Below are 24338 nucleotides of genomic sequence, written 5' to 3'. Positions count from 1 at the left end.
TAGGCAAGTCAAAATACCTTCCTAGGGGGGTTTCAATAATGAAATACAGCCATTTACTTCATCCATTTCAAAATCAGATTGAAGGCCTAAGGGGAAATTTCCCTGAAGAATTCACATTTTTCATGTTGCATATATTTAGAATACAATAATTCTGCACATGGAAGCAATTTTTCCTTGAGTGTCATAAAAAGGGAATGAGAATAAAATCGCCATTTTCCAGTTTGTATGAGCCTGAAGAGTTCCAAGTTCAGCATCTTCTAATCCACAGTTTCTAAGGTCTATTTACAACGGCATTCATCTCTCACGGCAAGGCAAGTGACTTCTTACTCTACTCGTATGGTGGTTAAAGCTGCTTCTGATGATTCCCATCTTGTTAGTCATGGTTGAAAATAGGTTCAAAAACAGGCACTTTCATTGTTTTTCCCCTTCATTTGAGTGAGTTCCATGGAGTCCTACACATAGTAGGTATTTTCTACATGTCTACCCAAACTGTGAGGCTAGCAACAAGAGAAGACAAAAAAGCGAACATTCTTTCCTATTCCATGCAGTCCTTGTGGAAGATTCAGGTCAAATAAGGCGCCCCTTAAGTAGCCCGCTTTCACATTCTTTGCTGTGTTGGGTTATTCTCTGAGTCGTGTCTGACTCTTTGTGGCTGCATGGACTGTAGCCTGCCAGACTCTTGTCTACGGAAAGTTCCAGGGAAGAATACTGGTGTGGGTAGCCATTCCCTTCTCCAGGGGGTCTTCCCAACCCAATGATCAAATTGTTTTTAGAGAAAGAGAAAGTTTTTTCAGAGAAGGGGAAAGTTTCTGTGTTTAAAAATACAAAATCATTGCAGCTTGTGTTGGACAGCTTCATGTTAACAGAGAGAGGAAGGAAGATGGCTATTTTCTTCTTTTCTGGATTTGTTCACAACTGTGCTTTGAAGAAAATTCTGATTTTTGAAATGTTAGTCATCATCAAATGTAATGAAAGAAAAAAGTCACGGTGCCTGCCATTGATATGCTCATAGATATGACTGAATTATCTTGCTTATCCCAGAGTTAAACCATTTTATAATACTATGCCTAGAGCAAAAGATACAAACACACAACCCTGGCATTTTACTGAATGCTAACTTCCATTGTCTGTATGGAAAGAGAACAAAACATATCTAAAATACGAATTATGATTTTTCTGTCTTTTTTCAGTTAATTTTTTATGGTGATGTCTAAAATGTATTGCAATTACCATTTCTTCATGTACATTCACCATAATCTTCCCTAAAACAAGGTCAAAGTCAAAAGCCACTCCCTCCCCTCTGATGCATGTTTTCTTACTCCTGTGGAGCCTGCTCACACTCCTTTTTATCTCTCTAAGGAGAGTCCTCTTCTCCAGTTAAAAAACTTTAATTCTGAACACATTTTAGGTAAAATGAAGCTATGTAAAAGACGTCAGTCAAAGGAATCCTCCTTCCCCCATCTGTCTGATATCCCAGATCTGCCTCCCAGAGGTGGCCAGTTTTTATTTTGGAACAGTGAATAAATGATCACTAATTTTATTGTGTGTCAAGCATTTCTTCCTTCATTCATTCACTCGGAAATACTACTCGAGTGACAATTACATGGCAGCCATTATGCTGGACACATGTCGTTTGAACCTGAAATAAACCACAGACAGATGGTGACTAAATGCTACGGAGCAGGACTTTTCCAGCTGCCTCGGGTGAAGGATGAGATGGATGGACACTATTATATATACTATGCCATGTTGAACTAGAAAAATGAAATTAAAGACATAAAAATTACAAACAATTATTGCGGTCAACAAATATCCAATCATTCTGTCAATTTGCTGTGCAAGGGTTTAAATGCTACAGAGCAGGGTTTTAAAGCCCTATTTTCCATTTTTTCCTCCAAGACAGGCAACATGACATTTCTGCACTAGCGAAGGACAAGAGCTACATTTGAGAAGCATTTGCATTGGTTCCAGAACATAAACATAGTGGGGGCCAATTTCCTCTATCTCCTCTCACCTGTTAGAGTCAAGGGTATTCCTTCCATTGCTCCTCAGGGCGTTGAGGGCTCTCCTCGCTTTAGAAGATAACTTGCTTGTGGTTTTCCTTGGCTATTAAAAGGAAAGATGTATTCGAATAGGCTTAGCAAGGTCTCCTAGCAGAGCCTGGCATTCAGCTTCTGGGAGTTCATAGGCAGTGGTGGTAGACACTTTTAATTAGCTGCAAATAATATTTTTATGCCTTTATTGGTTTATTCATGAATTTAGCAATTACATGTGGACTTTTAAATGAAATTTGCTTAAATGTCCTCATCTCCTTTTCCTCAGTTTCTAGATATGTCACTGTCACTCTTTCTTCTCCTCATGGCTTCATTATACAATATACACACTCCACCATGCAGATTACCCACATATAAATATAATTGTGTATTTCTTATTCTACCAGCTTTATATCTCTTAACCTCTTCCTTTATGAATTGATACATTCACATTCTAACCTATCTGAATCCCTCATATTCTCTGCTTCTACCTCTTGACTTTGTCATCTGCATTTTTTTATTTTAAGGATGCCATTACTTACTGTAATCAGAGCTAAATTTTCTGCACTTTTTAAATATTTAGTTTGTAACATGAAAATCACCATGTGATGATTTACTGTTAGTTTTTTAGAAATAATGCTTATGATAAAGCCAAATATATTCCTAAGACGGCACTTTCTTTTTCATAGATCCAGGGCACAACCCCTATAACAATCAGAGTATTTGGACTCTGCCTTTTCTCTCCACTGATTACTCTAAATATGACGCAGCTTGGTTTGCTTTTCTTGAGCAACAAGTTTCTTGTGTCTTTCTTAGCTTATTTGTTAGTTTCCACCTGTTATCTTTTCAACTTTGTTATGCTTTATTGTTGTTGTTGTTCAGTTGCTATATCATGTCCAGCTCTTTGCAACCCCATGGACTGCATCACACCAGACTTTCCTGTCCTTCACTTTCTCCTAGAGTTTACTCAAACCGTATTCATTGAGTTGAAGATGCCATCCAACTATCTCATCCTCTGTTACCCTCTTCTCCTCAGTCTTTCCCAGCATCAGGTTTTCCCAATGATGTAGTTCTTTGATTCAGGTGGCCCAAAGTATTGGCGCTTTAATTTCAGCATCAGTCCTTCCAGTGAATAATCAGCGTTGATTTCCTTTAGGATTGAGTGATTTGGTCTCCTTGTTTTTTTTTTTTTTTTTTTTTTTTTTGCCATTACCTTCTTCAATGCATGAAAGGGAAAAGTGAAAGTGAAGTCGCTCAGTCGTGCCCGACTCTTAGCGACCCCATGGACTGCAGCCTACCAGGCTCCTCCGTCCATGGGATTTTCCAGGCAAGAATATTGGAGTGGGGTGCCATTGCCTTCTCCGTGGTCTCCTTGTTGTCCAAAGGACTCTCAAGGGTCTTCTCCAGCGCCACAGTTCAAAAGCATTGATTCTTTGGTGCTCAACCTTCTTTATGATCCAACTTTCATATCCATACATGAGTACTGGAGAAACCATAGCTTTGATTATATGAACCCTTGGCAGCAAAGAGATGTCTCTGCTTTTTAATATGCTGTCTAGATTTGTCATAGCTTTCCTTCCAAGGAATAAGCATCTTTTAATTTTGTGTCTGCAATTACTCTCCACAGTGATTTAGGGCACAAGAAAATAAAATTTGTCACCTTTTCCACTTTTTCCCCATCTATTTGCCATGAAGTGACAGGATCTTCATTTTTTGAACGTGGAGTTTAAAGCCAGCTTTTTCACTCTCTTCTTTTGTCCTCATCAAGGAGCTCTTTAATTCCTCTTTACTTTCTGCCCTTAAAGTGGTATCATCTGCATATCTGAGGTTGTTAATATTTCTCCTGGCAATCTTGATTCCAGCTGGTGAGTCATCCAGCCTGGCACTGCCCAAAATTCCTTGGTGGCTCAGATGGTAAAGAAGCTGCCTGCAATGAGGGAGACCCGGTTTCAAACCCTGGTTTGGCAAGATCCCCTGGAGAAGGGGATCGCAACCCACTCCAGTATTCCTGCCTGGAGAATTCCATGGACAGAGGAGCCTGGCGGGCTCTAGCCTGTTTGCAGAGTTAGACATAACTGAGCAACTGTCTTTAGCTCACACCCTAGCACAATCTACATACTAGATTTTTCTTTTTTTAATTCATTGCATCATGGGTATCTGGCAATGTTAGTTATGTTATCTACTTAACTGAAGTCATTCCATTTTCATCCTGACAGACAGGTTTCATGCAAGTCTCTCAATTTGTATCCTACTTCAGACCAAAGAAGGTACTAGCCAGGATTACTGACACTGGCTATGCTGAGATTTCCTCACTACAATCTGTGGTTATAACTTACATGTCTCACTTTGTGACAGTTACCTTGGTTAGCTACATCTTCAAGTATCCTCCTAAGAAAGTGTGCATGAACAGATATATCCTTTGTAATTGCAACATTTTGAATATGGATTTTAGGAAGCTTATGCTCAAGTTTACTTTTAAGTTTTTTTCCTCAGACTTTTGTAGGCCCTTTATTGCTGCCGGTTTATGGGCAATGGGGACAGAAACTTTTCAATAATTCTACATGTTATTATTATAATACCTTTGTTTTTCACTCAGAAACTCTGGCAATCTCTTAAGGATTTTCTTGTGAAATTCAGCTCCCGATGTTACTCATTAGATGTGAGGGCGTGTGTGCAAAGCCACTTCAGTTGTGTCCTACTCTTTGCAACCCTCTGTATTGTAACCCACCAGGCTCCTCTGTCAAGGGATTCTCCAGGCAAGAATACTTGATTGGGTTGCCGTGCCCTCCTCCAGGGGGTCTTCCCCATTCAGGGATCAAACCCACGTCTCCTTCATTTCGGGTGGATATTCTTTACCACTGAGACACTGCAGAAGTCCATTCATCAGACATATTATAACAAATGTTTCACATTCTTCTACCATGCTAGCAGAGTTTTAGGACATCATTTTATTGTGGTAAATTTCATAGCAATATGTCTAACTGTGGATCATTAAGAAAATATTTATCCTCACTTTTATTCAGCCCTTTGGATTGAAAGTCTTACCAGTTGAGAAAGACTTATGACAACAGATATAGTATTGTATCTACACATGGCTTATTTAAACTACTAGAAATTACATTAATTATTTCCTCTGCATTTTTTCTTTTATCTCCTCCCCCTTTAAAATCATATATTAGAGTCATCACAATCCTTGAATCTCTCCTCTTCTCTCATGTTCTGCTTATTTTCTTTTTTTCTAAGTATTTTTGCAAAGACTACTCCTTGTTGTGTGTGTTCACTGGAGTCCCTGTTCTTTAACCCCATGTTCAGCTAGAGTTTTGGCAGAGATGTCACTCTGTGCCAGGTAGTTCAATGGATATTGACAAATGGATAATGTCAGATGTATACAATGGCACTGGGGAGAATAGTTTCACCTCCCTAAAAATCCCTGCCAGGCTATGTATTTTAAACTGTTATACTCTCTCAATTTTATCTCAACCCTGATACAAGTTTTGTGTGTTTTTATCTCAGCCTTTTCATATTAATGGTTTCCTTCAAACATACATTGAAACTTGTATGTCCACTTTTAAGCTCTTTTATTTATTTAGATTTAGTGAAGTATGTTGAAGTATATTACTGTATGTTACAGGTGTACAGCATAGGGATTCACAGTTTTAAAAGGTTATACTCAGTTTATAGTTATAAAATATTTCCTATACTCCCCATGTTGTATAGGTGGTTTATTTTATGTCTGCTTGTTCTTAGAGCGAGGGAGCAGGAATCCCACACATGGAAACCAGGATATGACAGAACGCATAGACCTTGTGGGCTGAGCTTTGCATTAGTGGTTATTTGTGCAGGGATCCTGGAACTGTCAGAAAATGATGCATCTAAGTTGGGATTATGAAACATACAGTACCAATTTCAGTTTAGGTGGGATGGATCAGTTACCTTCCAGATATGGTCTATTATCAAGCTGGGACTTGTGCTTCCAAATTTTGCTGAAATCTCTCATTTAATGAGAGACTATTTTCTCATGATTTCACATATATAAATTTATACGTTTTTAATTTTTGTTGTTATTTCAATAGCATCTTGGTAACCATGAGAGAGTTTTGTGTGCAAAGTCTGCCATGTTGTAAGTAAAATAATATAGCCTATACCAATTTGTACATTACTTAGCACTCACCATATGCATTCCACATTATAAATATGTTTGCTACTACCTTCTATTTTCTATGTGTATTCAAGACTGAAAGTCCTTATAAATTAAGACTTGTGGCTTATGTATTAAACCTATACGTGTCATCTAGTGAAGGTAAAGATATTCTGGGAGTTGGTATCAAGCACCTTTGTACACTCTGTCATCTAGAAGTATACCTTTATGTGGCATGTCTTATTTTTTCAAATAAATAATTCATTATTAGAATTACTTATCCATATTTTATATGGGAAAGAAGAGCATAATTAGGATGAGATATCTGCTGTTAAGTCTTATCAGAGTTTCCATGTACAAAATGAGTGATACTAATCTTGCTTCTTTCAAAATTTTCTGTTTGTCCTTCAGTATGTTACCAATCATGGGTCTAGGTGTATATCTCTTTGGTGCTCACAGAACTCCCTTGTTGCTCAGATTGGTTATCTTTATAACATTCGAGAACTTTTCAGCCATTATGTGCCCAAACATAACTTCCACTTCTTTGCCTTCCTCCTCTTTCTGCGCCCGTTATGCTGATGCGGATGCCCTGGTGGCTTTCACATTTTTCTGAGATTCTGTTCATTTGTCTTCATTTGGTTTTCTCTCTTGTCAACTAAAAAATATTAGTCAAAACTTGTAAGTAGAGAGTCGCTTTGTTTGGCGGGAATGATAAGGACGCGGAGCCTGGAACACACAGCTCAGTGCCTGCGGGCAGGCCAAGCCTGCTCAGTCCGCCCGACTCTGGACTGGGGCCCCGCAGCCTCCTCTGTCTGTGGGATGCTCCAGGCAACCTGCTCCAGGGGATCTCCCGAACTAGGGATCAAACCTGCGTGCCTTACATCTCCTGCATTGACAGGTGGGTTCTTTATCACTCGCGCCCCCTGAGAAGACCAGCATCACAGTAGCCCAGAGAAAACTACCCACAGGGGGCAGGAGAGGGAGTTAGACTACACAAGTTTGCAACAAAGGAGGCCGGCAGTCTAAACATTGAACACTATTGTTAAGCAGTAAGGAAAACAAGATATCAAGTGAAGGAATTTAGCACTCTATGCATGGGAAGATGGAAGCCTCTGGGCTCACTGAATTCGTTCCTTTCATATGCATCTCAGCTATCTGGGGCCAAATCCTGGCAGGTGTGGTGGATAGGTGCCTCTTGCATCCCCCACCCCCTGGCTCCATAGCAAGCACCCTGGGGGTAGAGGTGGCATCCGCGGGATTGCAGACCTTGCGTTCCCTTTGGGAGTTCTGACCCACATCAGCGCTTTCCAGGTGGCCCTAGTGGTAAAGACCCTGCTTGCCGATGCAGGGGACATAAGAGATGCAGGTTAAAGCCCTGGGTTGGGAAGATCCCCTGGAGGAGGAAATGACAACCCACTCTAGTATTCTTGCCTGGGAAGTCCCATGGACAGAGGAGCCTGGTGGGCTCCAGTCCATGGAGTCGCAAAGAATCGGACATGACTGAAGTGACCTAGCACACATTCACATTAGGAGGCCAGAGATTGCAGATAGCTGTGGCTTTTTCTTGCCTCTTGATATGGCAGCAAGTATTTCATTTCACACTGTTCTTCAGACTGTATATTCTCAATCTTCCTACTTGCAGACACTCTCTTCTTCCAGCTCAAATCTGCTATTGAGCTTCCTAGTGAATTTCCCATTTAGATTAGCATATTGTACTTTTCAACTGAAGATTTTCCCTTTGTGATTTCTAGCTCTGTTGCTATTTTCCTTTTCATAAGACATTGTCATCACCTTCACTTAATTACACTAACACAGATTCCTTTATTTCTTTGAATATAGTTGTAAAAGCTGCTTTGACATCTTTGCTAAGTTCTACATTTGACACCCTCAAAGGAAGTTTCTATTGCATGCATTTTGTTTTTCCTATTTATGGATCACAATTTATTATTCTTTGCATGTCTCTTTATTTTTGTTGAAAACTGGACATTTTTGATAATGGATTGTAGTCACTCTAGATACCACATCCTGGCCCTCATCCCCACCCCCAGGGCCGGTTGTTATTGTTTAAGAACTTGGCTGCAGCGGTTCAGTGAAGCCTATTTCCCCCACACTTTGTAACTGGTGATGGGCTTGAGCACAGTCATCTGACCAATAGGGAAAAGTGTGGTCTTAGCCAAACTCTCTCAGGAGAGTTCTGTCTCTGAACTTCCAGTGAAACTTATAGATGGTCTGCATCTTTTGGTATGGAAACCCAGCGTTCCCCTGCACACATCGCTAACTGACTGTCCTATTGTTTTTGAAAACTCCCTGGGGGTATAAATTGTTCCACAGTCTAATCCAATTGAAGTGGCAATTTTGCATGAGCACTTTGCTGCCTGTCTCTGAGACTTCTTCAGTCTCAGGAGGGGACTTCTTAGCTTTCTCTTTTCCTAGTTCTCTTTGCATAATTTTGAGCAAGTTTTACTATATCTTGCTTATTGCTAATACTATTTCAGAGCTACTAATATTTTCTTCTCTCCTTAGAATGAAAATATTCCTTAGGCATAAACTTTGCAAGCTCTGTTCCAAATAGTCTGCCCCCTTAGATAGAGCTACAGAAATCTCTGTTCTTCCAGCATGCCTTGTCCTTGGGCACAATACCTCTGTCATTGCATTGGGCCTGAAGCTCTGGGACAAGGGTCTGCTTCTCCCAGATGGACCTGCTCCTCTACAGGTGGAGTATTTCATGGTGATGGGAGCCCCTGATCTTCTTGGTTTGATCCTTTCATAATGAAACTACTGATGTATTATACAAGCAAGCTGGAGTAAACTGAATAAATTCCCAGTATTCTCAAATGGCTGCACCTGGGTTATAGCTTTTGCCCCATGAATGGGGGTTTAGTGGGTGTGGAAATTTGTATTCTCTTGGTTCTGAGGCGGGAGATAGATGGGCTCCAGGTTAGGCATTTTCAACTAGTCTGCTGTTTGCATTTTCTGAGGCAGGAAGCAAGTGGTCTTCAGGCTAGATATTTATGACCAGCCTCCTGTCTGCACTTTGAGATAGAAATAACAACAGGAACAGGATAAATACCTGGACACTTTAAGATAACAGTAATGGCAGGGACAGAGAGATGCTAAACTCTGTTTGAATAAAATATCAAGAGGTCATATATTTCCTATCCTAGGCTCCTTGGAGGTGAAGAAAGAGGGGGTACCCCCCCATAATAGGTGATGCCAAGACCCCTCCCAATAGGTTTCTCTTCTGGACTTCATCTTGGAAAAATGTTGTGCATGCACGTGAGGGAGGATCGTAGGGCAGGACGGGTGTGGAAAAAGAAACCAGATGATTGGTCAAAGGCAACAAAGACCCAGAAGGACTGCCCCATGTAAGTGACTGAGCCCCCTTCACTGTGACTGCCTTCGCTGGTGGGAGGCTCACCCACGTCTGAGGTGCGGGCAGACTCCTCTCCAGGCGAGTCCCGCCCTGCTTCCGTCCTAACTAAACCCACTGTCGCTCCGTCTGCTTTCCCGCTTGGGCTGCGTCTCTAGTCATAAACTTTGCCCTGGTTTTGGTTTTTTCCTCCTTGAGAAATGCATTTTTCACTAGGAGCAAGGGCCAGGGAATTTTCCCTCTAGCTTCTAGCCCCTGACGGACTAACAACTAGGATTCCTGGTTTTTATCCAGGCTGCTGCTGCTACTGCTGCTGCTGCTAAGTCGCCTCAGTCGTGTCCGACTCTGTGCGACCCCATAGACGGCAGCCCACCAGGCTCCTCCATCCCTGGGATTCTCCAGGCAAGAACGCTGGAGTGGGCTGCCATCTCCTTCTCCAGCGCATGAAAGTGAGAAGTGAAAGTGAAGTCCCTCAGTCGTGTCCGACTCTTAGCAACCCCACGGACTGCAGCCCACCAGGCTCCCCCATCCCTGGGATTCTCCAGGCAAGAACACTGGAGTGGGTTGCAATTTCCTTCTCCAATGCGTGAAAGTGAAAGCGAAGTCGCTCAGTCGTGTCCGACTCTTAGCAACCCCAGCCCACCAGGCTCCTCCAGGATTTTCCAGGCAAGAGTACTGGAGTGGGCTGCCATTGCCTTCTCCATTATCCAGGCTACCCAAATCCAACTCCTGGGCAGGGAACTAAGATCTTGCTTCAAGCCACCACTCACTGCAATTTCTTTTGAGATCAGTCCCACCTACCTAGAATAGAACTATTGAAATATACTGCTGAGGAGAAGGATGACAGATTCTGGCTGCCTATGCCTCCTGGAGGCAGAACATGGCTCTAGACTAGGTGCTGGGAGAACAGGATGTCCTTGGTCAAAGTCATCTAGAGTAGAATTTCCTTCACACGGAGTTGGGTATGGACTGGGTAGAGGAGTAGATCATGGCTTAAATTACACCCCTCTCCCAAACAAATTCTTACTATTCTTACACATATTTAATAGATTTTCTTGATTAAACATTTCTTCATTTTCTATGTGCTCTTAGGAAAACTTGCAGATACTTTTCATATTGAACTATAATTTTTACCAATTAAATGTTTGTTTCAGTGGGACAAACAGGGAGGGGGTGGCTCAGATGGTAAAAAATCCGCCTGCAACGTGGGAGACCTGGGCTCAGTCCTTGGGTCGGGACGATCCCCTGGGGAAGGGATTTGCAACCCACTGCAGTGTTCTTGATGAAGAATCCCCACGGACAGAGGAGCCCGGCAGGCTGTAGTACATTGGCTCATAGAATCAGACATGACTGGGTGACTGACACTTTCACTTCACTGTGAGGGGGTTTGCTGAGCTACTCACATGTCCATTCTGAAGTGAGAGAGCAAATTTTTGATGGAAGAATTTATTTTAAGGGCAGGTAGATTTTGAAAGAAAAAATAAAACAGATGTTTAAAGGACTTAACAGCTACAAAGTCAGCACCCACAACGGGTCATTAAAGCCCTGGATAGCTGAGCTCCTAAATGTTGTCTTATTGAAAACCACTCACAGTTAGTCCCCTACATATGAACCTTCAAGTTGCAAACTTTCAGAGACGCTAACATGTGTTCAAGTGTCCATTCACGTGTTTGGCTTATATTGTCAAGTATGTGCATCCTTTGCAAGCGGTTGTGCTTCTGTGTCCATTACAAGAGAAAGGACAGAGAGAGGCAAGAGAAAGAAGCAGTAACTGCTGAACCAAAGAGATTCACCATGCAGGAAATGGCAAGGAGATTTTCTTTATTTGAGGAGATACTGTTAGTTTTTGAGACATGGAACCTGAATGTAGAATGGTACATGAAGCTTGCAACAACCATTCAGAATGCAATCCATTGTTAGTTGCTATCATGTCACCTATGATGAGAAAAAAGACCCACAATCCAGATATCACTGGGTCATTTTTTCAAGAGGGTAGATAGGATTGAATCCAGCGAGGAACCAGACAGAACCTGTGCTATCAAATCAGGCATGAGTGGAATTGCCGTTTACCCTCCATCTCCTGTTTCTTACAGTCCTTCCCCTCCACCATCTCCCACCTCCCTCTTTCAGCTGATAACTCGTCTTGCCTGTTCACTTGATGCCAGACCCTGGGTGCCGGCTATTCTATTGCACTACTATAATTTTCAAAGTATTTTACTATGAGATCAAAATTTTTTTCTGTTTGTTTTTTACATATTTTCTGTGTGAAAAGTACTATAAATTCATTATAGTACAGTACCATACAGCCAATTATGTTAGTTGGATACCTGGGTTAACATTGTTGGACTTACAAACAAATTAGATTTATGAATGTGCCCTTGCAATGGAGCGTGTTTGTACATAGGATACTTACCATATTTAGCTTATATAAAATATCTGTAACACATTTAGAAGTAATACTTAGAATACTCGTAGAAACTTCAGGATGTAATTCGTCATAATTATTTTTATAGATTGTGAGAAAAATGACACGTCATAGTTAAACAGTTAGGAATGTATAGAGTACATATTTTATTCACATTTGGACGTTGAGGATGGTGCACTTAAATAAAAATAGATGTCCATGTCTGACCACAATTTTGAGTTTGTGCACTCTGTAGAGATCATGAAAGACAGTGGGTCTCTTGAATAAAAAAAGAGTGTAGATTAATTCATTAACATCTCATGATTAAAGGTGTGAAAGAACTCATAATATTTGCTTTCATTTTGACTGCAACACTTAGGATATAATCACCTATTATTTCAGTTACACAGGTGTTTTTCATGATAGTTTTGTATTTTGATTTTGTGAGTTTTCAGTTTGGCATTATCACCTTTTTTAATTTTATTGAAGAGCTGATTTACAATGCTGTGTTAATTGCTGTGCAGAAAAGTGATTCATACATATCTTCTTCTTCATATTGTTATTTGTTCATCCTATACATGATACTTTGCATCTGCTGGTCTCAAACCCCCCATCCTGCCGTCTCCTGCCTACTCGTTCCTTTTGTCAACCACAAGTCTGCTCTTTGTGAGATTGTTTCTGGTTCATAGGTAAGTTCATTTGTGCCATATTTTACATTCCACATTTAAGTGGTATTTGTGTTTTCTCTTTCTGACTTACTTATGATAATATCAAGGTCCATCCATTGTATTATCTCCTTAATCAGTTTGATAGAATATCTTCCCCAAATTTCTCTTCTTTAACTATTACCACTAACGGGACACAAAGAAAGCTGATTTGTCCTACCACCATGGTTTCTTATTCCCTTCTTTTCCCTCTGGCAGCCCTGCCGTTGCCACTGCTGACTCTGACAGCTGAAACTGAACACGCTCTTGGGTGACATTTATCTGGCTATCTAGGTTTGGTTACTCGTGGTCAAGTCCCGGCATTTTCAGAAGTCCCAGCAGGCTTCTCCCACGTGACCCCCTGAGGCAGCCTCAGTTACTGCTTCCAAAGTACTTGCTCCTCTGTGTCAAAATCAGTATTTGATTCTTCCTCACAGACCCTGCCTCTTCACTGGCTCCTACTGACTGCTCTCCCGCCTTCACGTGCCACTCCTAGCAACGACAGAAACGCCTCCTGTAGCCACTTCTGAGCACTCTAAAAGTAGGATAAGTAAAGGCATTCTCTGTGTGGTTTCTTTGCCTGCTTGCAGTAGAATCCTCTATCCTCTTCTAGCTTTAACTTGTCTGAATTTATTGAGCCTGTGAGATGGGACCACTGTAACCTCTCAAAGAACCGCTGCCTCTAGATCCTGGACAACCAGAGAAGATGCTTCTTTCCGTATGGCAGGACCCAGGTGATAGGTAGGGCTTTAGGTTCCTATCAGGCCCTCACTGATCAGAAGTCTGAAGCCGTGTGTTAGTCTTGGCAGATACAGTCTAAAACTCGATTCACATTAACTTTAAAACACAAAGATGGTGTGGACCCAGAATTGAACCAAGATAGCTCTAATTCTACAAGCAAGTGAATTTATTTTCCAATTATAGGAATGGATTGACTGAGAAAACAAAACACAAAACCCCAAAATATTTGAATTTACCGACGTCCTGGTAGAGATCTGATCTCCCAAGTGTAATCTTAACCTTCTGGCTTCTGGCAACGGTTGAGACTCTTTCAGCAAACAAAACACTAGACTGTACTCTAGTTGAACCAATGGAATTAACTGACTAGAAAGTTTATTTTGGATTGGTTAACATCCTGGAGAAGCTATACAATCTCTTGATGGAACTAACCATTCACAAGGTGACATAGAAGGTCAGATCTTCTGTCAGAGGTAAGAGTCACAACTGCATCCTGCCTTCATCCTGACACCATCCATGCAAGAGGATACAGCCTCACATATAATCTCTCCTGGGTTGGCCTTGTGTTGTTCTGAAGAGCTGTGCCTAGGATCACTTCTAATCATTCTTCTTGGGAAGTATATTAGTCAATTCAGGTTGCAATTGCCATGAATTTGGTGGCTTAAACCACAGAAATGTGTTCCTCAGAGTTCTGGAGGTTAGAAGTTCAACATCAAAGTACCTCCAGGATTATTTCTGAACATATCTGCTGCAGACGGCCACCTTTGGGATATCTTCATAATGACCTTTCCCTTGTGTGTGAGTGGGCAAAGGTCTATCTATTCTTCTGACAAGGATATCAATCCCTTGTTGATTCTAAGCCACCTTTATGACCTCATTTAATCTTAATTAGCTCTCTCAAGGCCCCATCTTCAGATATATTCACCTTACTTAGGGCTTCAGTATACAGATTTTGAAAGTGAAAATGTTAGTTGCTCAGTTGTGTCTGACTTTTTTTCCACCCCATGGACTATGAGGAATTCTCCAGGAAAGAATACTGGAAGGAGTAGCCATTTCCTTCTCCAGGGGATCTTCCTGACCCAGGAATCAGACTGGGGTCTCCTGTATCGCAGCTGAATTCTTTACCATTTGAGCCACGAGGAAAGCCCAAAATATGGATTAGACGTACTTGACATGTTCCTTTTAGTGAAAGAAGACCATGTGTTCCTGCTAAGTCACTTCAGTCGTGTACCGGACCCTATGGACTGTAGCCCGCCAGGCTCCTCTGTCCATGAGACTCTCCAGGCAAGAACACTGGACTGGTTGCCAAGCCTTCTTCCTGGGGTCTTCCCCACCCAGAGATCAAATTCACGTGCCTTATGTGTCTCTTGCATTGGCAGGCAGGTTCTTTATCACTAGCGCTACCTGGGAAGCCCATACAGATTTTGTGAGCACACAATTCAGTCTGTAACAAGGCCATTGCCTACTCATGGAGGTTGGCTCATTTCTTCACTTTTCTAGTTTCTAGTCAGGCAGAAAATCACTTAAATCCTTCTTTTGATTAATCAAATGACTACAGGATCTCTCACTCCTGCCTTAATTTCCCTTTCCCAACTTTTATCTGACTTATTTTGCTAGTGCTGAGTAAGCAGGTAGACAAGGGCTGAGGGGAGGAGTTTCAACAGTTAAAAGCAGCATATTACTGCTGAGTAATACACAATCATATTAACAAACGTTGTTCATTCATTTTGTTTCCTAGTCTTAGTGTCTGAAGATATTCACCAGTTTTCTATGTATGGTAATGCAGCATGCTAAAATGCTTTTGTTCAATTTTGTAAATTTTGTATATCTGAAAACAGCAGTTTGATGGTTACCTACAATAGCATCTTGGGTGAAATAGAAGCACTTGTTGATCCCCCCCCCCCAAAAAAAGTGATAATCTGTTTAAAATCTATAAACTCAGCCACAGAGTAATATTTTAAATTACAATGTGTCAAAATTTCAGATCATATTACAAGCAGACTGCATAAGCCACCATTATATACAAAGCTTCTGGTCTTCAGCAACACTGTGGGGTGGTCTGCTAACCACAGGAAAACTGGGGCACTACACAGGGCTGTCTGCCTTGGAGACCCATAGATCACTGCCATCAGTGGTAGGCGCTCAGAAGATGGGTACTGATGAGAATGGAAGCCGGTATTAATATGTCTCTGATAAGAGAACATGAACTTCAGGTATACTTGGATGTAGGCAATTAAACTGGGAGTATCAGCTCATTTCACTCACACATTTATTTAATACCTTGGGAATTGATTTCATTCCATCTACTAAATGTGTCTACTTAGTATCATAGAGCTATAATACAGTTTATTAGTTAGAGTCATTTTTTTGTTTTATTTTATAAATTTTTTTAATCTTCAGTTTTTCAGTTTGTTTTAAAATATGCTAGTTCAGTGATTAGAAAATGGAAAACATCAGTAATACAAATGCAGAACATTGAAGATGAGCATAAAGTTGATAATTATACAAATTTGCCTCAAGACATTCTACAGTTACCTTAGACTCATCTATTTGATCACACAAATTTACTAATTCAGGATGATTCTAGTACTACAAAAGTCTGTGCTAGGTAGTGAAGATATAAAGACAATTATGTCTAATTTCTTAATGAGAATGCAATTATCAAAACTATTATATGTTATTTCTAAGCAAATGTTTCTAAAATCAAACAGAATATGTTTATTTTTTATGGTTCATAAAAAGAACTCAAAACATCAAAAAGAGAACTAAGAGCAACTGAGAGCACTTTTTGCCTGTTGGATTAAAGTCCAGTCTATAGTTTAATATAAGTTTGGATCTGCATAGCACAATAGTGATTTATACTTAAATGCACTTCTTGACAACACATGCTCTTAAAAAAATAAAAAATTCAAAGTAGCACTTATAATTAAACATTGTATATTTTTCCTTTGCATCAAAAATATTAAGAGTCTTATTTAAGTGAACTTTGTAGAAAAATTGTAATATGTTTTTCTCAAGTATTATTTATTTATACAACTTTAACTATGTGACAGGCATGATTTCGTATGCTTTAAAATTTAATGAAATGAATCCACTTAATAATATCACAAGACAGATACCATTATATTCCCATTTTAAAGAAGAAAAAAGGCAAATTCAAATGACTTTCCCAATTATTTCAGTTTCATGCAATAGTAATATTTTTAAATCCATATGATATTTATAAATAGAATAAATTACAGTAAAAGGGATATGAAGTCACAATTATTAGGGAAAAACTAGATTTAGATGATCTCAAATACCCATTTATGTCATTGACGGATAATTCATGGATTCTCTGAATTTCTCAACTGCAAATAAGATAGTGTGGAAAAAAAAATCCCTTAGATTTGGCATTCTCTGTTTTCTTCTAGAATACTAGACATCAGATGGTAGGGACTCTGTTTATAAGAATATGTTTCTGCTCTTTATTTTTAATTGACAGATATTAAATGTGTAAGTGCCATATTTAACTAGAAGGAAGACTTGAGAATGTTCTATGAGGATGCGGAATAGCTGCTATGTCAAAGCAGAATTTCATCGAGGTACGTGTGTGCACGTCTAATGAGAGTCCTCACAGTCTAGGTCCAAGGAATCCACAACCACAGTAGTAGCATGCACACGTAAAAACACCCACATGCAGAAAAATAGAGGAGATACCTACCACCACAGGACAATAATCCAAAGTTTAAGTTCTCTACTGGCCAGGAAGAGTTGATTTTCCACAAACTATCATCTAGCATCCTAATGATTCAAAAGAGGGACCAAAAAAAAAAAAAAAAGCAGAACAAAAGGAAAAGACATTTGAAGTTCTATTTGGGGTCTGTGTTTCATTTATGGGCTTCCCAGGTAGCTCAAAACAGTAAAGGATCTGCACACAGGTTGGAGACCTGGGTTCCACCCCTGGGTCTGGAAGATCTCCTGGAGAAGGGCATGACAACCCACTCTAGCATTCTTGCCTATAAAATTCTGTGGAGAGAGGGGCCTGGCAGGCTACAGTCCAGGTAGTCATAGATTTGGACACAACTGAGCAACTAACACTATGGTCACTAGAGCGTTTCATTTAACCAAAAGAGAGCAAGCAATACACATGGCGAACAATGTAGGGAACTCTCAAGTTATTTTGCCAAGTGATGAGATGCTGCAAAAGGCTGGTCATACTTCTTTTCCTTCCATTGGTCAGCTGCTGGTTTGGATATGTTACTTACTTTCACAAAATATACAAAAATTACTTTTCCATATTTGGGGGATTTCATTAGACAAAAATTTGAAAATTGCTGTCTTAAAATTTGCAGAACTTAATTAGGAGTACCACTAATAAGTAGGACAAACTTCTACCCATTATTAAGTCATGTTTCTATTTTGACTGAAACTAGTTTGGAAATGGTTTAAATTTGTGTAGGGAGATGGACATGTTTTGTTTGTTTGTTTTTCATATCTGTATGTATAATCGACCACTGTATTATATGAGATATATATAGGAAATATTTTAAAATTCCAGTCTGCAAGCATTATTTGTTTCCTATCTTAAGCAAACCATTAAGAACACCCATTTTGTGCACTGTTCTTAGTAAAATAGAAAGCCCCCATCCCCTGGGAACTTATAACCACACAGAAGAAAATCACAGAGATAATTCACTCTAATATTTATCAGGGTAGAGTAGACAATATCTAATGCATAGATGGTCTGTCTTGGGAGACTGTCCCAATTAGTAATTTCATGATGGCTGCAAGCATAGCCTCCACTCCAAACTCATGGGAGAGGAAACTTGAGGATTTTGAAAATATTCTTGAAAAAGGTGAACCTTGAGCTGTTGAACTGTTTGGTGAAGGACAGGCAGGAGTTAATCAGGCAACTATGAGAGGAAGACGATTTCATGCAAAGGTGAAGAGCACAGACATGGGAACATGAAGACATAGGCATGCACATAATCCTGTAATGATATATCACCTATGAATTTATTTTTACAAAGCTAGGCATCTCTCTCTGGTTGTGTGCCTATATGTATTTGAATCTTTTGAATTTGCCAAAATTCACTCATGTTATAACAGAGTTTGTGTTAATATCCATTATCCAATTTGACCCTCAAAGTATACATGTATACTTTGTATACTATACAAAGTATACTCAGAATTCCTCTAAGTTTCTTTCTTTATCTACTTGTGTTTCCTATACGCCAATTTCAAAGGGAATTTTTTCTCTACAAACAAGATCATCATCATTACTAGCACACAAAAAATACCTTTTTTGTGAGAAGTGGCAAGGAAGTACAAGATCAATGATTGGTGTATATATTAAACATAAATATTTATTTATTGATGGCATATCTTATTTTTATATATAAAAATATTCTAGCAACTAACCTATATTTTTAACAATTTAATTCTTACTCCTTCCAATACACAGGAAAGTAGCTGTCAGAAACCAGATAACACTATTTTCCTTTGCCAACACACATCAATTTAGTTTTTGGTGAAAGGTGCCATGCATAATATAAATTATTACTTAGGAGTTGCTCATACTGTGGGAGGAGAGATTCTAAAAGTCTTAGGTTTCTCTAAGGAGTTAATAGTGTGGATTTGGACAAAGATAATCTTGAGTTTAAATTTTTCTTCTGATACATTCCAGCTGGGTGACATTGGATAACTCACTTTATTTTACTTATCTGAGTTTCTACACTGGATTCCCATCATTAATGATAGTTTTTGTGAGATGTGAATAGTTATAGACATGTACAAAGCTTTTGGTTTACAATCTGTACATAGTATGGACTTCACACGCCGTGGGCTGTGTGTGGGTATACGTAGGCACATGCATATATACGCTTGCTGGCACTTACTCACTTCAGTCGTGTCCAGCTCTGTGTGACCCTGTGAACTGCAGCCTGCCAGGCTCCTCTGTCCATGGGATTCTCCAGGCAAGAATACTGGAGTGAGTTGTCAGGCCCTTCTCCAGGGGATCTTCCTGATCCAGGGATTAAACCTGGGTCTCCTGCATTGTAGGCAGATTCTTTACCAGTGACCCATCAGGGAAGCCCATATATATGCTTACCCATAATATATTAAGGACAGAAAAAAAAAATGAGAAAAACTATAGAGAAAAGCATGATATAAGGCCTGACAAAGAAACCACCAAATACATATAGAATGAATAATGAATTTAAGCCCACACAAAAAATAGTAACATCAATTTTTAAAAACAAACAAATAAATGAATTAGTGTCTTATAAAAAGAAACAGCAAAAATGTTATCTGTTGTGATTTGTTTGTCCTCTTCTTCCTTTTTTAGCTTTTCCTTTAATCTCTAATCCAGACTCTACAATTGACATATTACCATTCATGCAAGGAAGGTGTCACTAAAATTTGCAATCCGGAGGAAGAGGCATAAAATATACAAGTGGTAGGGAGTGGAATATACGTGGTCAGCATAAAGACTAAGGCCACCAAAATGATCAAATTTTGAGTTGTCTGTGATGACTTGTTTGGGAGCTGTGACTGTATAATCATAACTGTTACTATAATGCTTCTCAGGTGGCTCAGTGGTAAAGAATCCAGCTTCCAATGCAGGAGATGTGAGTTTGATCCCTGGTTTAGGAAGATCCTCTGAAGGAAATGGCAGCGCACTCCAGTATTCTTGCCTAGGAAATCTCGTGGACAAAGGAGGCTGGAAGTTTCCAGTCCATGCGGTCTCAAAAGAGTTGGACATGACTTAGCCACTAAACAACAACATTGCTGTTATCATATATTATTCCATTAAACAGAGTATTTCAGTATGTCTGAGGTCTGTTCTTTTAAGAATCGTTCCAAATGATTCAATACAAGTCACCAAAGTGACTTGAAAAGTGACTTTCAAAATGATTTGAAAAACAATGATGTAAATCTCATCCAGAAAATAGATCTATAAGCCCTATGTGGTACTAGGGAGAACTATTTTCACAGAATTTGTTAGCTTCAAGCTGTATAAAATAAATTCACTGATATGTAAATTGATTTGTTACAGCAGAGAACAATTTAGAAATCCTGAAGCTCAGTGGAGAGGGACAGCTTGAGGCAGCCACATTAAAGAACACACAATGACAGAAAATTTTAAATTCTGTAAACCTGTAGTTGAATGGAAATATTCAGCACAGGGACAAACTATCCTGCGTAAATTTGGAGCCCCTGAGTAATTTATTCAATAGAGCTTTTTACAAGCATGCTTTGCTTGCAAAAATATGCAGCTTTCCTATTTATTATATTTGCTAAAACCTCACTGGAAAGACAATGCTTAGCAGTTTCGGCTTTCAAGGTGCTTATAAATTGAGAGGTGAGAGCGTCATCAACAGTTAATTTGAAAATCAAGCTGCTGATTAGCAGTACAAGACAACAGGAGAACAGATGTCATAAGTAGTAAGTGATTAATTGCCCCTTGAATTTCATTGACAGTATTTGATAGAGGACTTCAAAGAAAGAAGCTATCTGATGACCATGAGTCATTCCAAGGTGAACCTGTGCCGAGGGCCTTTTGGCTTTAAAAGTAGGCAGAAGGAGACAGCACTGCAAAGCCCTCCTAAGGCTTCTATAAGATTAGAAAAAAAATATTCTTTCTATGTGCTTGGTGGGGCTCCCCTGGTTGGCTCAGACAGGGAAGAATCTGCGTGCAATGTGATTGGAACTGTGCCGTATGCTACATACATTAGTTTATACACGTATACATTTACACACATTTATTTAAGCTTTACAACCTGGGAATTACATACTAGCATGTAGTTTACAGATGAGAAAAGCAAGATTAACAAAGTAAGTAACTAAGTAATCCAGAGTCATGTAACAACTGAGTACAAGATTTAAGTTCTTATCGGTGACTCCAGATCTTGTTCATGTCACATCGCAAATCTGCCTAAAAAGCAGGCACTGCAGGAGAGAGGAGTTCAACCCCTGGGTACAGAAGACCCCCTGGAGGAGGAAATGACAACCCACCGCAGCATTCTTGCCTGGGGATTCCATGGACAGAAGAGCCTTGTGAGCTACAGTCCATGGCATCACAGAGTCAGACGTGACTGAAGCGACTTAGCATATTGAATAGCAGGTATAATAGGTCACTTAATCGGAAGAAATAAAAATGTGGAAACAGGTGATGATGTGAGACCAGCAAATTTTAACTATAATTCCAGTTGGAGTGCGTTTGATATCACCAGTTTTAGGAGTTTAGAAGTTTTGATTCTTCTCTCCTTGTCCTGTCCTCTGACAGACTCAGTTTTCTTTTTGGCCACTGATTTAACTATTGTTGCAGTTACCTAGAGGTTCTATCTGGTTTTAACTTTGCTGAAATACTTAAGATATATTTTTGAGGCAAAAAATATTATGGCATTTCTTCACAACATTGTAAGATTGTAACACTGTAAATGAGATGAAATGGGGAGACGTACTTAATAGCAACAAGAGCAAAAGCTTGATTGAAGGAACAAAAGTGCATTTTGTTTTAAGATTTTTTTTTTTAATTTGGGCCACTTTTTAAAGGTCTTCATTGAACTTGTTACAATTTTGCTTCTGTTTTGTGTGTTTTGTTTTTTTTGCACCCACAACCCCACTCACTGGAAGGTGAAGCCTCGATCCCTGGGCCACCAGGGAAGTCCCAAGAATGAATTTTTCTTATTTTCTTTTGTGATTTCATTTAACTCTTAGTGCTGCAAATTATGTTTAGTTTTAACAAGCCAGTTTTATCTAGTGTAAGAGAAACGCATGTTTGGGGACGCTAGGACTACAGATTGTGATCAAAAGTTTGAGACAATGTCCTCGAGTTTCATCCACGCCGAAGACATCAAGCGAAATGGAACAGGCAAGTCAGAGGAGGACAGATACTGCCTGATGGATTACCTGGGGTATCTAAAATAGTCGAAATCATTAAAACAGAAAGCAGAATGGCCATTTCCCAGGGGTGAGGGTGGTGAAGCAGACAGGGAGGTGGATCCTAGTCATGCAAGATGGAAAGTTCTAGAGAGCCGGGAGAGCATCGTCTTAGGTAACAGTGTGCTGATGCACGTGCGGTTACTGCATGCATCGCGTTCCCCGCTGCATGGCATTGCTGCAAGCACAGCGACAACGAAGCAGGAAGTCACGTGGCCTGAGCAGAGCGCTTGGCCGTGTGTTTGAAGGAATTATCCTGTTTTTCCCTCTAGTGGAAAATTGTGAAATCTTTGACTAAATAAATACCCAAATGGATTTCTGTTTATTGTCTTCTTGGGAGCTCAAATGCACAGTCTGTTTCTTCTTATCTTCAGCTGCTTTTTTATGTGTTGTTTAAAGTCATATGCAATTTAATGACAATAAAAATACCTAATTTCAGAATCATGGGGAAGTGTTGCCAGGATGCTTAGTTTAGAACAGTAAAAGCTACAAGCTCAGTAGTCTAAAGAAAGTCTGATACTTGTTTTACTTTTAAAAATTTGCCCAATTCTCTTTTCAAATCTAACATTAACTCCAGAAGCTAAAACAGCGTGGCTCACCACTCATGATAGACGGCATTCTTATGTTTTTGTTTTCAAGTATAGTTGACTTACAATGTCACCTGAGTTTTGGGAGTACAGCAAATGTATATGTTTCTGATTCCTTGTCTATATAGGTTATTATACAGTATTGAGTATCGGTCCCTGTGCTATGCAGTAGGTCCTTGTTGTTTATTTATTTTTTTATATAGTAGTGTGTATACGCTAATCCCAAATGCCTAATTTAACTCTCCTCCCTTTCCCCTTTGGTAACCATGAGTTTGCTTTCTATGTCCATGAATTCATTTCTGTTTTGTAAATAAAGTCATTTGCATAAATTTTTTAGATTCCATATACAACTGATATCATATGATATTTGTCTTTCTCTTTCTGACTTACTTCACGTACTGTGATAATCCTTAAGACCGTGCATGTTGCTGTAAATGGCAGAGTTGATGTAGTTTTAAAAGGAGATGGTCTCAGTTTGCAGAATGGGTCTGTAAACCCATCTAGGTTTATCTCCCAGTTCTTAATGTAGCCAGCATCTAGCAGAATCCTTACCTTGGCTCCAACTCATGAAGTGAAGCTACTTAAATTCATAAATGCCAAGCTTAAGCCTACAGAGCTCTGGCAACCTACAAAGATATTCAATGAAAGTGAAATTGCTTCACTGGGAAAATAGGGGAAAAAAGATTGATGGCAATTCCCAAAGGCTATCTGAGGACCATTATATAGCTAGGAACTTCAGGAATCTATCTATAAAACCATTTCATACCACCATAAGTTACCAAAAGGATTTCTAGACCAATCTCCTGACTTTTAATTATAAGGAAATGAATGAAGCTTTTAACAAAGACTGTACCCATTCATAGTTACTGATTTTATTTCCTGAGAAATGAGTTGGGGCAGGAAGTGTTTTAGGAAATGTTATCACTAGCTCCATTTTTTAGGCAAGTGTATTAAATTCATATCACAGATCTAATAAGCAGGGAGCTGAGTTTCAAACCTAGGTCTTCTTGACTCTATCTGCCTGCAGTGCAGGAGGCCTGGGTTTGATCCCTGGGTCAGGAAGATCCCTTGAAGAAGGGAATGACAACCCACTCCAGTATCCTTGCCTGGAGAATTCCACGGACAGAGGCGCCTGGTGGGCTACGGTCCACAGGGTCGCAGAGTTGGACAGGACTGAGTGACTCACACTTTCTCTGACCCTAAAAATCTGTGCTGGTGCCTTTCCTTTATACAGGTACACTTTGGCAGCGTGAAGCAAAACAGAAAATGTATTTTTCCTCTTAGCCTGTATTCTTATGCTTGGGGAGTCGGTAAGCGTGGCATTCTTCTTGTCTTCAGGCAGAGGTATGTGCATTCACCTTCTTATGAGTGGGTCAGTGTGAATCTTTCAGTTGGATTTCTCCAGGTGTAAACATGGGGGGGTGGGATGCTGTTGTCTC

The 24338-nt window shown here is 39.8% G+C and overlaps 1 pseudogene; it reads left to right on the top strand.

Moving 5' to 3' along the window:
- LOC136164210 (immunoglobulin superfamily DCC subclass member 3-like) overlaps positions 1-24338 on the top strand; it is a 128283-nt pseudogene that overhangs the window by 79315 nt on the left and 24630 nt on the right.

This window comes from Muntiacus reevesi, chromosome 3 (assembly GCF_963930625.1).
Source record: "Muntiacus reevesi chromosome 3, mMunRee1.1, whole genome shotgun sequence".
In the NCBI taxonomy this organism is placed as follows: Eukaryota; Metazoa; Chordata; class Mammalia; order Artiodactyla; family Cervidae; genus Muntiacus; species Muntiacus reevesi.
This window is presented reverse-complemented; position numbering and strand designations above follow the sequence as displayed.